This window comes from Manis pentadactyla, chromosome 6 (assembly GCF_030020395.1).
Source record: "Manis pentadactyla isolate mManPen7 chromosome 6, mManPen7.hap1, whole genome shotgun sequence".
Classification (NCBI taxonomy): domain Eukaryota; kingdom Metazoa; phylum Chordata; class Mammalia; order Pholidota; family Manidae; genus Manis; species Manis pentadactyla.
This window is the reverse complement of record NC_080024.1, coordinates 45,486,363-45,503,899: the sequence shown is the minus strand read 5'-3', so window position 1 is coordinate 45,503,899 and position 17,537 is coordinate 45,486,363.

Genomic DNA, 17,537 nt, shown 5'->3' with positions numbered 1-17,537 from the left:
TACACTCTTTAAAAAACAAAAAGGTAGTGGTTTCCCTCAATTTACAAAATACAATTTTAACTAATCTAAACCGATTTTCAAACAATATATTAATTCATGTGTATTGGTGTATTCCCAAATCCATTCTCTCATCTCATGACATTGCTGTCATTCATTTCACTTATCTGTATCCTGTATTTGACAAATTAAGATAGTTACACTTATTGGATTAAACAGATATCTTTTAAATCAATTAAGAATGAGCAAATAATTCATTAATATTTTAATATTTCTTCTCCAATACTTTCTTTCTTTATGTAGATCTTTGTTTCTAATCAATATCAGAAACTTGAACTTCTTTTAACGTCTCTTTCAGCGATGGTCTGATGGAAATGAATTCCCTTAGTTCTTGTTTCTCTGAGATATTCTTTATATCTCTTATGAAAGGTGATTTTGCTAGACAGAATTCTAGGCTGGTGATTTTTTTTTCTTTCAGCACTTCAGGTATTTAGAGCTATTCTTTTCTTTCTTGGATGGTTTCTGGTTTTATATGTAATCTGTTGTAATTGTTGCCCTTGTTCCTCTGCAGGCAAGCTTTTTTACTCTCTAGTATCTTTCAAGATTTTCTCTTTGTCTTCTATTTCTCCAGTTTGAATATATGTCTCAGTTTATGTGTGTATGTGTGTGTTGGTGGTTTTTCTTGGTGTCTCTGAGGTTTGGAATCTTTCATTAACTTGGAAAGTTTTCAGTCATTGTTACTACAAATGTTTCTTCTGCTCCATTCTCTGGTATTCCAATTGTGTATTATGTTATAGTTGCTAACTTCCCAGTTCTTGGTTGTATTGTTTGTTTTCATTTCTTTTGTGTTTGTGTTTCAGTTTGGGAGGATTCTATGGAGCTAACTTCAAGCTCACTGATTTTTGCTTGGCAACTTCAAGTCTACTGATGACCCTAGTAAAGGTGGTCTTCATTTCTACTACAGTAAGTTTAATTTCTACAATTTACTTGTGATTATTTCTTAGAATTTCCAGCTCTGCTTACATTTCAGGGTTTTTTTTTTTCTCATTAGAATACTTAATACATGAACTAGAGTTATTTTAAATCCTCTGTCTGGTAATTCTAATATCTGCATCATATCTAAGTCTGGCTCTGATGTTGGCTTTTTTCTCTTAGCCTGTCTGTTTATTGTCTTTATCATGATGTGCAATTCTTTTATTGAAAGCTGTACATGCAGTAGTACCACACACTAGCGACTATGATAAATAGGCCTTTAGAGTGAGGATCTGTTCTAATTTGGGTAGCAATTGAGCTCGAGTTAATATTACTTAGGTTACAAGTGCTAGAAGCTTGACATTTCTGCAGTGGCCTTGTGTTTGTTTCCCCAGACTTTGGGCATGCTTTTGTATTCCTCCTCAGAGAACTTTTGTGTCTTGCAAGATCTGTTAGCCTTAACCTGTTGTTATTATATACTTTTGGTGTGGTGTGGTATTATGTGGGAGAGAGAGAACATTCTGTAGTCTTCTGGTCAAATCTCTGTCTTTTAGTGGGCCTATGCCTTGGAGATAGTAGTACCTTCACAAGTGTTCCTCAGATGGCATAGTTTTCTTCTCCCCAGAGTCTCCTATTCTCTCCCCTGGCTGCAGAGTTCTAATCAATTTACTTGAAGTCCTCATACATGTTTATTGTGATTTTTCCCCTCTTCAGTGAGATGAGAAAGCTGCAGATTATTAGAGTCACAGGAATTTCAGTCCCTCATTTGGGAAAAGGTTCTGGCAAAGACATTTCCCTTAGAGAATAGGCCTTTGTTGTGGAAAGGGTTCTGGGCTTGTTTCACAAAAATGTCTTTCCCTCTCTCTGCCAGAGCCACAAGTAGAGTCTTTGAGAACCCCTTCACTGTGAGAACCTGGTGGGATTCGGGGAGGCACAGTCCAGAAAAGTGTGTGTTTCCCCCAAGACTGTAGCCCTCAGAAGTTTCTCACTCTGACATGAATGTTCATCAGGTTCCTATAGTTCATTAAAATTAGTATTTAAGTTGTCCTACTAGTTTATGCTCCAGATAAGCAGATCTCAGCTGTGCCTCTCTAGATTCAAATGCCTCCCCAGATTTCAGGGTGAGGGTTTGCCTTATAACCTTAATTCTCTGATGGATACAAGAAAAGTTACTGATTTTCAAGTTTTTTAGTTTTTCCTTGCTGTGAGTGAAAACTTCCTACATTCTTTACATTTCAGAGGTGAAACCAGAAGTAACCTATTTAAAAAATTTTCATTGTTGTATGTTCTGTACTAATTATAGCCAACCTGTTCTTCTCTGAGACTTCTTGATCTTATATTGCTAATATCCTTCTCAATTACCAAATCTTCCCCTTCTTTGAGAGTAATTATTATTCTTCAGCTCTGTTATGTTTGCTCTTTTTTATAATATATGTACTTCTATTTATCATTATAGACCATAGTATTGATATAAAATAGTTGTGTGGTATTCTTGCCCAGGAGCTTATTTTCCCTTTGAAACAGTATTTAAGATGAAGCTAAGTGGGCTTATCAGAAAAAGATACTGAAGCCCAGACTGTGATTTGCACCCTACTTGTGAGAAAAGTTGAGGATTATGTTCTGGGGAAGGAGCGCTCTAGATATCAAGGTATGACTGCTACCACCCTGTCTTTCCTCAGAAAACTCTGCAACTCCATCCTCAGAGAACTCTCTTAAATTACAAAAAGTTTGGACTTTGAACTTGGGTTATAGCAGTCCAAGGTTATAATCTCCTTTGATTTTAATTCACTGGCCCTGGGAATAGAAGGATGGAGGGAAGAAGGTAGGAATTTTTAGGTTTATCTGATCTACTTGTACCATAGTCTTTCCCTGGACAGATTTTGATGCTATCTTGATGGTACTCCAACTAAACCAGGGCGACTGTGCCTGCAATACTTGGTTTTTGTTATACAGTGGCAAAAAGTCAAGCAATAATATGAAATGCGAGAGGAAAAAATGAAAAATGCTCAAAAGCTGCACCCAACATTCCCCTGTTTGTGGTGCCTCCTGCTTTAGACTACATCTTCTCCCTTACCATAAGGGTTTCTCAGAGGTTAGTGGTAGTTTTTCTGAATGCTTCTCTTCCACCTTAGTATTTTCTCCAGAGCTAAACTAGAGGCAGGGGGACAATTAGCATGGGCTATTTCTACATTTATTCCAAATGTGGATTTAAATTTATTGAAATGTAAACAAGACACTTTGCCTAGACTATCTCAAAATGGAACTTTTCCTCTTTCCAGTACAAATTTCTTAATAGAACTTTGCTACTGAAACGAAATCTGCCTTAAATAACCCAATTGTATACTAAAGGATGTTAGCTTAGTGGAACAGCCTTTCTCTGAAATGGAGAGTAGTCTACAGTTCAAGACTCTATCAAATATATTACCTATAGAAATTTATTTAGTAATTCTAGGAAATGAAGGAAGACAATATAAAAGAATGAAACTCATCTTAAAAACAACTGTCAAAGGATCTTGCCTTTTTTGTTGTAGCACTTTAAGTCTAAATTTAAACAATTTATATGCATTGTGCTCTGATTTATCACGCAAATGACACTGAAAACAATTTTTGCTTTCAAGCATTAAGCATAGCTAATTAAATTCCTCCAATCATCAGTATAAGTATTCCAATAAAACCCCACTTAATAATACATTAAAAATGTAATAAACATACCAAAATATTTCTAACAATAAAAATCAGATAAAGTAATCATTTTTTATAAATTTAATAATTGCTTTAGTAGTCTTTCAAGACTTGGACACCATAATATTTTTTTCCAACTGTATACCCTTACAGAGAGCATAATTAAAAATTTTGTTATTAGTAAGTAAAATAAAAGACAACAGTTTTAACAGACTTCTGGTATATATATTTGCATATGTTTATAATGTTTTATTGCTTACTAGAAGAGATGGCTCTATAATCTCATTTCTGATGAACTTCACATTTTTTCCTCCTTTGTTTTTTAATATTTGCTCTTGGTCAGGAAATGCAAGTGTTCCAATTAATGGGAGGGAAAATGCCAAATCAAACTTGTAAATTCAATAATGCTTGAAAGCTGCAGGGTTTTAAAATATATATATTACATTGTCTTAAGATCATAGTTCTCATATTTTACAAAGTTCTCTTACCTATTTCTCAGAGAAACCAATTTCAGAAAATCTACTTCTAATCATCCCTAATGATTCTCTGCAAGATTTACTATTATAAATCAATATATTCAAGAACATCTCTTATAGATGATCCTATAGAGTCAGTGTGCATTGTATAACATTTTTTAGATATCTTTAACAGTTAATTTTCATAATTCAAAGAAAGATGCATACTGAAGAGAAAAAACTATTATAGTTTATCATCAAATTGTGTAAATTGGTTTTATATAGCTTGACTTCCATATCAATATAAAATAGTCTAAACAAACGAGCAAAAAGGCCACAAGATTCCACATACAAAATAGACTTTGTGAATTAGACTAATTTCCTTTAGCTAAGAAATTCAGTTAGCTATGGTTTTGTTAAGGTTATGATTTGCTGGTAAAATATATACTACCTATGAACTTAATTCATTCCTTTTCTTTTTCTTTCCCATAAATTGATATTCATTGAACTTCTACTGTATCTCAGATAAAGCCTGAAAATTTAAAAAGTGAGTAAGTCAAAGCACTTGAAGTCTGTTGATAAAGGCAACTAAACAAATGGATATTCAAATAAATAAAAATCATATGAAAATATGGCCTTGCCATTAATCAGGCTATGTAATAGTTCTGCTAAAATTAATAGGTAACAGTATTTCTCCCGAGCCCATACTGTACCATTAAAGTCTCATACTTATCCTCTTTATTTGAGTGACTACTTTCTTGCCAGTGACAACCCCATCCACTGCTTTGATACTCCATAATCAGATTTGCCAAGATACTGCTAAGCTGTCGTTCCATAATGACAGCCACAAACCCAGACCCATTGTATGTGAACCTCAGCCTCTCCTATGTTTATGCCAGCCCAGTCTTTAAGAAAAACCTCTTTCTACTACTTCTTACAGATGCCCATGGATCCTCTAGTGAGCAATCTCCCTTGTTGCAGCGAGTTAATAAACCTAATTTTTTGGACTACAGATTGTTTATTAGACGACTTTATTAATACTGGAATTAAAATGCTTATAAAATGCTAGATTATTTTTTAGCTATTTAATAATATGGTTTGTGTCTTATATTTCCTTCCTCTTTTTTATATTTTTATGGTAGTGAGCATAGAGTAAGGATACAGACAATACTGATTTTTTTTTTTTTTAATAATTATTTTTTATTGAAGGGTAGTTGATGCACAGTATTACATTACATTAGCTTCAAGTGTACAACACAGTGGTAGAACATTTATATACATAATTCGAGGTTCCAGCTATCACCCTACCAAGCTGTTACAATATCTTGACTATATTCCTTATGCTATACATTACATCCCGGTTACTTATTTATTTTACCATTGGAAGTCTGTCCTTTTTTTTTTTTTTTTTTTTTGTGAGGGCATCTCTCATATTTATTGATCAAATGGTTGTTAACGACAATAAAATTCTGTATAGGGGAGTCAATGCTCAATGCACAATCATTAATCCACCCCAAGCCTAATTTTCGTCAGTCTCCAATCTTCTGAGGCATAACAAACAAGTTCTTACATGTAGAACAAATTCTTACATAATGAATAAGTTACATGGTGAACAGTACAAGGGCAGTCATCACAGAAACTTTTGGTTTTGCTCATGCATTATGAACTCTAAACAGTCAGTTCAAATATGAATACTCATTTGGTTTTTATACTTGATTTATATGTGGATACCACATTTCTCTCTTTATTATTATTATTTTTAATAAAATGCTGAAGTGGTAGGTAGATACAAGATAAAGGTAGAAAACATAGTTTAGTGTTGTAAGAGAGCAAATGTAGATGATCAGGTGTGTGCCTGTAGACTATGTGTTAATCCAAGCTAGACCAGGGCAATAAAACATCCACGTATGCAGAAGATTTCTCTCAGAACAGGGGGGGTGAGGTTCTAAGCCTCACCTCTGTTGATCCCCAATTTCTCACCTGATGGCCCCCCTGTGACTGTGCCTGTCTTAGGTTGTTCCTCCCTTGAGGAATCTTACCCGTCTCTGGCTAACCAGTCATCTTCCGGGGCCATACAGGGAAACGTAGAGTTGGTAAGTGAGAGAGAAGCCTTATTGTTTGAAAAGGTTAGCTTTTTACTTCTTTGCATATTTATGCCCTGTGGCTTCTATGCCCAGCATTTGTCTTGAGGTGTCTTTACCACTTGGAGGAGTTATGATACTCGGTAAATTTGATATGAGGCACGAATTCTATTTAAGGGTTGTAATTAGGAAGGAAGAAGAAAAGCTATAGAAGAAGCAGGCGGAAGAAAACATGGGAAGATTGATTATTTCTTTGACATATCTTCTTGTAGAGTAACTTCAGCGTATATAGGTTTTAAGCTACTACTTAAATTGCGCACACACATTAACATAATAGGAGTATAGTTACATAACCAAAGCATATCTGTAATTACCAGCCATCTCCAGTGAAACCAAGAAAACCATTAAGGCACCTTAGGCATTTGTGAAAACTTATCTATGATATGGTGGATATTGTCCAACTGAACTTGAACAGTCTGAGAGAAATCAGACAAATTAAAACAACCCATTCCTGGGGACTGTTCACATGCCATATGTTCTTTTAACAGTAAATAGTCTGTAGTTGTAAGAGTTTGGAGCGCTACAATTTGCACTTCTCCAAATTCTTGGTTGAGTTCCAACAGTATAGATCCAGTCAAATTTGTTGTTTTACTGTATGCACAGGCCAGCTTAGATATCTCCTTCCTCATTCCCATGGCAAGTCCAGGAACTGGTGGGATGAGTGCATCTACTGCTGTAGCAGTGCGTGGATCTTTGTTGGGGTTTTTTGATGATCATCTTCTGGCATGAGTCTTCCAGAGAGTGCAGATGTTGGAAGTTCTTTTTCATATCGTATCTTAGTTCATTTTCGGGGTAGCCCAATTAGGCTTTGATCCTCTGTATAAACACAAACAGACCCTTTGTCTACACTTTTATATGCCCTTTATACCCTTGTGTAGAACTCGTTGGAGGTTACCACACAGGAACTGCCCTTTTTTTTTTTTTTTTTTGCTTTGTTTTTGGTATCACTAATCTACACTTACATGACGAATATTATGTTTACTAGGCTCTCCCCTATACCAGGTCTCCCCTATAAACCCCTTTACAGTCACTGTCCATCAGCATAGCAAAATGTTGTAGAATCACTACTTGCCTTCTCTGTGTTGTACAGCCCTCCCTTTTCTCCTACCCCCCCATGTATGTTAATCTTAATACCCCCCTACTTCTCCCCCCCTTATCCCTCCCTACCCACCCATCCTCCCCAGTCCCTTTCGCTTTGGTACCTGTTAGTCCATTCTTGAGTTCTGTGATTCTGCTGCTGTTTTGTTCCTTCAGTTTTTCCTTTGTTCTTATATTCCACAGATAAGTGAAATCATTTGGTATTTCTCTTTCTCCACTTGGCTTGTTTCACTGAGCATAATACCCTCCAGCTCCATCCATGTTGCTGCAAATGATTGGATTTGCCCTTTTCTTATGGCTGAGTAGTATTCCATTGTGTATATGTACCACATCTTCTTTATCCATTCATCTATCGATGGACATTTAGGTTGCTTCCAATTCTTGGCTATTGTAAATAGTGCTGCAGTAAACATAGGGGTGCATCTGTCTTTCTCAAACTTTATTGCTGCGTTCTTAGGGTAAATTCCTAGGAGTGCAATTCCTGGGTCAAATGGTAAGTCTGTTTTGAGCATTTTGATATACTTCCATACTGCTTTCCACAATGGTTGAACTAACTTACATTCCCACCAGCAGTGTAGGAGGGTTCCCCTTTCTCCACAGCCTCGCCAACATTTGTTGTTGTTTGTCTTTTGGATGGCAGCCATCCTTACTGGTGTGAGGTGATACCTCATTGTAGTTTTAATTTGCATTTCTCTGATAATTAGCGATGTGGAGCATCTTTTCATGTGTCTGTTGGCCATCTGTATTTCTTTTTTGGAGAACTGTCTGTTCAGTTCCTCTGCCCATTTTTTAATTGGGTTATTTGTTTTTTGTTTGTTGAGGCGTGTGAGCTCTTTATATATTCTGGACGTCAAGCCTTTATCTGATGTGTCATTTTCAAATATATTCTCCCATACTGTAGGGATCCTTCTTGTTCTATTGATGGTGTCTTTTGCTGTACAGAAGCTTTTCAGCTTAATATAGTCCCACTTACTCATTTTTGCTTTTGTTTTCCTTGCCCGGGGAGATATGTTCAAGAAGAGGTCACTCATGTTTATGTCTAAGAGGTTTTCGCCTATGTTTTCTTCCAAGAGTTTAATGGTTTAATGGCTTACATTCAGGTCTTTGATCCATTTTGAGTTTACTTTTGTATATGGGGTTAGACAATGGTCCAGTTTCATTCTCCTACATGTAGCTGTCCAGTTTTGCCAGCACCACCTGTTGAAGAGACTGTCATTTCGCCATTGTATGTCCATGGCTCCTTTATCAAATATTAATTGACCATATATGTCTGGGTTAATGTCTGGATTCTCTAGTCTGTTCCATTGGTCTGTGGCTCTGTTCTTGTGCCAGTACCAAATTGTCTTGATTACTATGGCTTTATAGTAGAGCTTGAAGTTGGGGAGTGAGATCCCCCCTACTGTATTCTTCTTTCTCAGGATTGCTTTGGCTGTTCGGGGTCTTTGGTGTTTCCATATGAATTTTTGAATTATTTCTTCTAGTTCATTGAAGAATGTTGCTGGTAGTTTCATAGGGATTGCATCAAATCTGTATATTGCTTTGGGCAGGATGGCCATTTTAACGATATTAATTCTTCTTAGCCACGAGCATGGGATGAGTTTCCATCTGTTAGTGTCCCCTTTAATTTCTCTTAAGAGTGACTTGTTGTTTTCAGAGTATAAGTCTTTCACTTCTTTGGTTAGGTTTGTTCCTAGGTATTTTATTTTTTTTGATGCAATTGTGAATGGAGTTGTTTTCCTGATTTCTCTTTCTGTTGGTTCGTTGTTAGTATATAGGAAAGCCACAGATTTCTGTGTGTTGATTTTGTATCCTGCAACTTTGCTGTATTCCGATATCAGTTCTAGTAGTTTTGGGGTGGAGTCTTTAGGGTTTTTTATGTACAGTATCATGTCATCTGCAAATAGTGACAGTTTAACTTCTTCTTTACCAATCTGGATTCCTTGTATTTCTTTATTTTGTCTGATTGCCGTGGCTAGGACCTCCAGTACTATGTTAAATAACAGTGGAGAGAGTGGGCATCCCTGTCTAGTTCCCGATCTCAGCGGAAATGCTTTCAGCTTCTCGCTGTTCAATATAATGTTGGCTGTGGGTTTATCATAGATGGCCTTTATTATGTTGAGGTACTTGCCCTCTATTCCCATTTTGCTGAGAGTTTTTATCATGAATGGATGTTGAACTTTGTCAAATGCTTTTTCAGCATCTATGGAGATGATCATGTGGTTTTTGTCTTTCTTTTTTTTGATGTGGTGGATGATGTTGATGGACTTTCGAATGTTGTACCATCCTTGCATCCCTGGGATGAATCCCACTTGGTCATGGTGTATGATCCTTTTGATGTATTTTTGAATTCGGTTTGCTAATATTTTGTTGAGTATTTTTGCATCTACGTTCATCAGGGATATTGGTCTGTAGTTTTCTTTTTTGGTGGGGTCTTTGCCTGGTTTTGGTATTAGGGTGATGTTAGCTTCATAGAATGAGTTTGGGAGTATCCCCTCCTCCTCTATTTTTTGGAAAACTTTAAGGAGAATGGGTATTATGTCTTCCCTGTATGTCTGATAAAATTCCGAGGTAAATCCATCTGGCCCGGGGGTTTTGTTCTTTGGTAGTTTTTTGATTACCGCTTCAATTTCGTTGCTGGTAATTGGTCTGTTTAGATTTTCTGTTTCTTCCTGGGTCAATCTTGGAAGGTTGTATTTTTCTAGGAAGTTGTCCATTTCTCCTAGGTTTCCCAGCTTGTTAGCATATAGGTTTTCTTAGTATTCTCCAATAATTCTTTGCATTTCCGTGGGGTCCGTCGTGATTTTTCCTTTCTCGTTTCTGATACTGTTGATTTGTGTTGACTCTCTTTTCTTCTTAATAAGTCTGGCTAGAGGCTTATCGATTTTGTTTATTTTCTCGAAGAACCAGCTCTTGGTTTCATTGATTTTTGCTATTGTTTTATTCTTCTCAATTTTATTTATTTCTTCTCTGATCTTTATTATGTCCCTCCTTCTGCTGACCTTAGGCCTCATCTGTTCTTCTTTTTCCAATTTCGATAATTGTGACATTAGACCATTCATTTGGGATTGCTCTTCCTTTTTTAAATATGCTTGGATTGCTATATACTTTCCTCTTAAGACTGCTTTTGCTGTGTCCCACAGAAGTTGGGGCTTAGTGTTGTTGTTGTCATTTGTTTCCATATCAGACAATACTGATTTTTAAAAATCTTTATACTATAGTTAAAACAGCACATAAATATTAGAAAAGGGAGATCTCTTATAAACATAAAATAACTATGATAAAGCAAATAACATGTGAATCAGGAAATCAAAGTAACCTTTATAGTTAATAACTAAATACAAATTAATTTACAATATAAGTAACTATTTAAATATTAAATATATCATTTTGACATGTAAGCAAAATAGTTAACCATAAGCAAACATTTTATTTGCTAATAAAAATTTTTATTTAATAATGTCTATTTAACCAAATTTTATGAGATATTTATACTTCAGATAATCCAATGATTTTTATATTTTTGAGAAAGTAAAAATATAATATTAGGTATGGATAAAACACCATATTTGCAAATAATTAAAATCATTTTTTTCTTCACAAAGTTCCCATCATTTTTTGCTTCTATGTTCCTGGTCACTCCCCTTTTTTTTCAAAAGTTGTAAGCACTTATTATAGGTCAAATGCTATGATAGATGCTGAAGATACAGATTTGGATGACCATATACTGAGCATTATATTAATTTAAAAAAATACTACATAGCTATAGATGACTGAGAAAGTTTTCTGAGGCTTTGGGGGAAGGCTTTACTACTGGATGATGACATAGGAAACAATTCTAGCTATACTTCTTAAAAGAATTGTAATATTGACAACAACAGAACTAAAATCCACCATGTATCAAATCCTTACTCTCTGGGCTGCACTGTGTTAAATGAAGAGAGTTTACACGCATTATATCACTTCATCCTCGTAAGAACCTTAAGGCAGTTACTGTTATGGTGCCCTATTTAAAAATGAAGAAGATCATGCTTTCATAAGTTAAATATTTATTTAAGTTTACAAAGTAAGGTGGAGTTAGGACCTTAAGTTAGCCATTGCCTGTAACTAGAGCCAGCAAGCCTTTTCAGTGTATCAAATTTTACATACAACTGATGACTTCACTACTGAGCCTTACAGTGCTGCTTTGAAAAAATATGCTGATAGTTGTAAAGGAAATCAACTGCTGTGAATTTCTTGATCAAGGGGGTAAAATCTAAGATGAAAAGAAGATTTTTCAGTGCCAGAAAAAGGATAAAACTGATAGCACCCAGACATAAAGTCTGGAAGGAGATGGAATGATGAACAAGGAGGGTAACAAGGGAGTGTGCGTGCGTTAGTGGAGGCTACTTATGCTCTCAAAAGTGAATCATCAAGCAGCTTAAAAGAATAAGCTTTGTTTATTTAAAGAAAGTTGTTTTTCTAGGGCAGCATTTCTGCAATTAGTTTCCCAGAGTACTTATCCTGTGAGATAATGATTAGGGGGCTAGGAAGAAACAGAAGGAAAATATTTCTGTCAAATACATTTGGAAAATATACAGCATTAGATATTCACAAATATCATTAGCATATTAGAGATTCCAAGAATTTCAGAAGTACAAAATCCACTTGACTTGTTTTAACTCAGTATTTATAGTCCATTCAATAATTTTTCAAAGTATTAGTGTAGTTTACAGCAGAACATGCTTTGGGAAATGTTGGTTTATGGACACATGAATATGTTCAAGCATAAAAATGAAATGCAGAATTCTGCTTCTTTTTTTCCATAAGGAAAGGTTTTATTAGCAGTTTCTAAATAAATGTAACTTCTAAAGAGTTTTCCTAACCTGTACATTTATGTAGTAAATGCCTCTGATAAGGGCAAGAGGTATAATAAAAATGAGTTCATTTTGGAATAAACAAAGAATCAATTAGTAAGTGCACTGTTTACTCCCATGCTGAGGACAGAAGTCTGACTATACCAACAGCTTACATATATACTTACTTTATGGCTTTACACATTACTATACATATTTTTTGGTATCATTAATATGCAATTACATGAGCAACATTGTTACTAGATTCCCCCATTATTAAGTACCCATCGCATACCCCATTAGAGTCACTGTCCATCAGCATAGTAAGATGCTATAGAGTCACTACTTGTCTTCTCTGAGCTACACTGCCTCCCCCGTGCCCCACCCACCCAATACATTATGTGTGCTAATCGTAATGTCCCTTATTCCCTCTCTTCCTCCATTTCTACCCACCTCCTCAGTCCCTTTCCCTTTGTAACTGTTAGTCCATTCGTGGGTTCTGTGAGTCTGCTGCTGTTTTGTTCCTTCAGTTTTTGCTTTGTTCTTATACTCCATAGATGAGTAAAATCATTTGGTACTTGTCTTTCTCTGCCTGGTTTATTTCACTGAGCATAATACCCTCTAGCTCAATCCACGTTGTTGCAAATGGTAGGATTTGTTCTTTTCTTATTTCTGGATAATAGTCCATTGTGTATATGTACCACACCTTCTTTATCCATTCATCTACTGATGGATACTTAGGTTGCTTCCATTTATTGCCTACTGTAAATAGTGCTGCAATAACCATAGGGATGCATATGTCTTTTTGAAATTGGGCTCCTCCATTCCTAGAATAAATTCCTAGGAGTGGAATTTCTGGGTCAAATGGTATTTCTATTTTTAGTTTTTTGAGGAACCCCCATACTGATTTCTATAACAATTGAACTAATTTATATTCCCACCAGCAGTGTAGGAGGGTTCCCTTTCTCCACATCCTCGCCAACATTTGTTGTTATTTTTCTTTTTTTTTTCTTAGATAATTATTTTTTATTGAAGGGTAGTTGACACACAGTATTACATTAGTTTCAGGTGTACAATACAGTGATTCAACATTTATATACATGATAATTCTAGGTACCAGCTATCACCATACCAAGTTGTTAAACTATTTTGACTATATTCCTTATGCTATACATTACATCCCGGTTACTTATTTATTTTACAATTGGAGTGTGTATATATAATATATATATATTTTTTTGTGAGGGCATCTCTCATATTTATTGATCAAATGGTTGTTAACAACAATAAAATTCTGTATAGGGGAGTCAATGCTCAATGCACAATCATTAATCCACCCCAAGCCTAATTTTCATCAGTCTCCAATCTTCTGAAGCATAACGAACAAGTTCTTACATGGAGAACAAATTCTTACAAAGTGAATAAGTTACATGGTGAACAGTACAAGGGCAGTCATCTCAGAAACTTTCGGTTTTGCTCATGCATTATGAACTATAAACAGTTCAAATAGGAATACTCATTTGATTTTTATACATGATTTATACATGGATACCATATTTCTCCCTTTATTATTATTATTTTTAATAAAATGCTGAAGTGGTAGGTAGATACAAGATAAAGGTAGAAAACATAGTTTAGTGTTGTAAGAGAGCAAATGTAGATGATCAGGTGTGTGCCTGAAGACTATGTGTTAATCCAAGCTAGACAAGGGCAATAAAACATCCACGTATGCAGAAGATTTCTCTCAGAACAGGGGGGGTGAGGTTCTAAGCCTCACCTCTGTTGATCCCCAATTTCTCACCTGATGGCCCCCCTGTGACTGTGCCTGTCTTAGGTTGTTCCTCCCTTGAGGAATCTTACCTGTCTCTGGCTAACCAGTCATCTTCCGGGGCCATACAGGGAAATGTAAAGTTGGTAAGTGAGAGAGAAGCCTTATTGTTTGAAAAGGTTAGCTTTTTACTTCTTTGCATATTTATGCCCTGTGGCTTCTAAGCCAAGCATTTGTCTTGAGGTATCTTTACCACTTGGAAGAATTATGATACTCGGTAAATTCGATATGAGGCACGAATTCTATTTAGGGGTTGTAATTAGGAAGGAAGAAGAAAAGCTATAGAAGTAGCAGGCGGCAGAAAACATGGGAAGATTGATTATTTCTTAGACATATCTTCTTGTAGAGTAACTTCAGCATGTATAGGTTTTAAATTACTAATTAAATTGCGCACACACATTAACATAATAGGAGTATAGTTACATAACCAAAGCATACCTGTAATTACCAGCCATCTCCAGTGAAACCAAGAAAACCAGTTAGGCACCTTAGGCATTTGTGAAAACTTATCTATGATATGGTAGATATTGTCCAACTGAACTTGAACAGTCTGAGAGAAATCAGACAAATTAAAACAACCCATTCCTGGGGACTGTTCACATCCCATATGCTCTTTTAACAGTAAATAGTCTGTAGTTGTAAGATTTTGGAGTGCTACAATTTGCACTTCTCCTAATTCTTGGTTGAGTTCCAACAGTATAGATCCAGTCAAATTTGTTGTTTTACTGTATGCACAGGCCAGCTTAGATATCTCCTTCTTCATTCCCATGGCAAGTCCAGGAAGTGGTGGGATGAGTGCATCTACTGCTGTAGCAGTGCGTGGATCTTTGTTGGGGTTTTTTGATGATCATCTTCTGGCAAGAGTCTTCCAGAGAGTGCTGATGTTGGAAGTTCGCTTTCCTATCATATCTTAGTTCATTTTCGGGGTAGCCCAATTAGGCTTTGATCCTCTGTATAAACACAAACAGACCCTTTGCCTATACTTTTATATGCCCTTTATACCATTGTGTAGAACTCACTGGAGGTCTCCACACAGGAACTGCTTTTTTGTTGTTGTTGTTGTTATCATTAATCTACACTTACATGATGAATATTATGTTTCCTAGGCTCTCTCCTATACCAGGTCCCGCCTATAAACCCCTTTACGGTCACTGTCCATCAGCATAGCAAAATGTTGTGGAATCACTACTTGTCTTCTCTGTGTTGTACAGCTCTCCCCTTTCTCCCACCCCCCCATGCATGCTAATCTTAATATCCCCATTCTTACTCCCCCCCCTTATCCCGCCCTACCCTCCCATTCTCCCCAGTCCCTCTCCCTTTGGTACCTGTTAGTCCATTCTTGAGTTCTGTGGTTCTGCTGCTGTTTTGTTCATTCAGTTTTTCTTTTGTTCTTATACTCCACAGATGAGTGAAATCATTTGGTATTTCTCTTTCTCTGTTTGGCTTGTTTCACTGAGCATAATAACCTCCAGCTCCATCCATGTTGCTGCAAATGGTAGGATTTGCCCTTTTCTTATGGCTGAGTAGTATTCCATTGTGTACATATACCACATCTTCTTTATCCATTCATCTATCGATGGACATTTAGGTTGCTTCCGATTCTTGGCTATTGTAAATAGTGCTGCGATAAACAGGGTGCATTGGTCTTTCTCAAACTTGATTGCTGCGTTCTTTGAGTAAATTCCTAGGAGTGCAATTCCTGGGTCAAATGGTATGTCTGTTTTGAGCATTTTGATGTATCTCCATACTGCTTTCCACAATGGTTGAACAAGTTTACATTCCCACCAGCAGTGTAGGAGGGTTCCCCTTTCTCCACAGCCTCGCCAACATTTGTTGTTGTTTGTCTTTTGGATGGCAGCCATCCTTACTGGTGTGAGGTGACACCTCATTGTAGTGTTAATTTGCATTTCTCTGATAATTAGCGATGTGGAGCATCTTTTCATGTGTCTGTTGGCCATCTGTATTTCTTTTTTGGAGAACTGTCTGTTCAGTTCCTCTGCCCATTTTTTAATTGGGTTATTTGTTTTTTGCTTGTTGAGGCATGTGAGCTCTTTATATATTCTGGATGTCAAGCCTTTATCAGATGTGTCATTTTCAAATATATTCTCCCATACTGTAGGGTTCCTTTTTGTTCTATTGATGGTGTCTTTTGCTGTACAGAAGCTTTTCAGCTTAATATAGTCCCACTTTTTCATTTTTGCTTTTGTTTTCCTTGCCCGGGGAGATATGTTCAAGAAGAGGTCACTCATGTTTATGTCTAAGAGGTTTTTGCCTATGTTTTTTTCCAATAGTTTAATGGTTTCATGACTTACATTCAGGTCTTTGATCCATTTTGAGTTTACTTTTGTATATGGGGTTAGACAATGGTCCAGTTTCATTCCCCTATATGTAGCTGCCCAGTTTTGCCAGCACCATCTGTTGAAGGGAGTGTCATTTCGCCATTGTATGTGCATGGTGTTGTTTTTCTTTTTGATGTTGACCATCCTAACTGGTGTGAGGTGATATCTCATTGTGGTTTTAATTTACATTTCTCTGATGATTAGTTATGTGGAGCATATTTTCATGTGCCTGTTGTTCATTTGAGTTTCTTCTTTGGAGAAGTGTCTCTGCCCATTTTTAAATGGATTATTTGCTTTTGTTTGTTGAAGCACATGAGCTCTTTATACATTTTGTATGTCAACCCCTTATCGGATATGTCATTTATAAATATATTTTCCCATACTGTTGGATGTCTTTGTGGTTCTCCCAATGGATTCTCCCATGTGGTTGGACACCACTACTAATGGTGTCCTTTGTCGTACATAAGCTTTTTACTTTGACATAGTCCCACTTGTTCATATTTGCTTTTGTTTCCTTTGCCTGGGGAGATATGTTCATGAAGAAGTTGCTCATATTTTTGTTCAAGAGAGTTTTGCCTATGTTTTCTTCTAAGAGTTTTATGGCTTCATGACTTACATTCAGATCTTTGGTCCATTTTGGGTTAACTTTTGTGTATGGAGTTAGAGAGTAATCCAGTTTCATTCTCTTATATGTAGCTGTCCAGTTTTGCCAAAACCAGCTGTTGAAGAGGCTGTCATTTGCCCATTGTATATCCATGGCTCCTTTATTTTATATTAATTGAGCATATATGCTTGGTTTAATATCTGGACTCTGTATTCTGTTCCACTGGTCTATGGGTCTGTTCTTGTGCCATTACCAAATTGTCTTGATTACTATGGCTTTGTAGTAGAGCTTGAAGTTGGGAAACGAGATCCTCCTTGCTTTACTCTTCCTTCTTAGGATTGTTTTGGCTATTTGGGGTCTTTTGTGTTTGCATATGAATTTTAGAACTATTTGTTCCAGTTCATTGAAGAATGCTGTTGGAATTTTGATAAGGATTGCATTGAATCTGTAGATTTCTTTAGGCAGGATGGCCATATTGACAATATTAATTTGTGCTATACATGAGCACAGGTGTGTTTCCATTTATTGGTATCTTCTTTAATTTCTCTCATGAATGTCTTGTAGTTTTCAGAGTATAGGTCTTTCACTT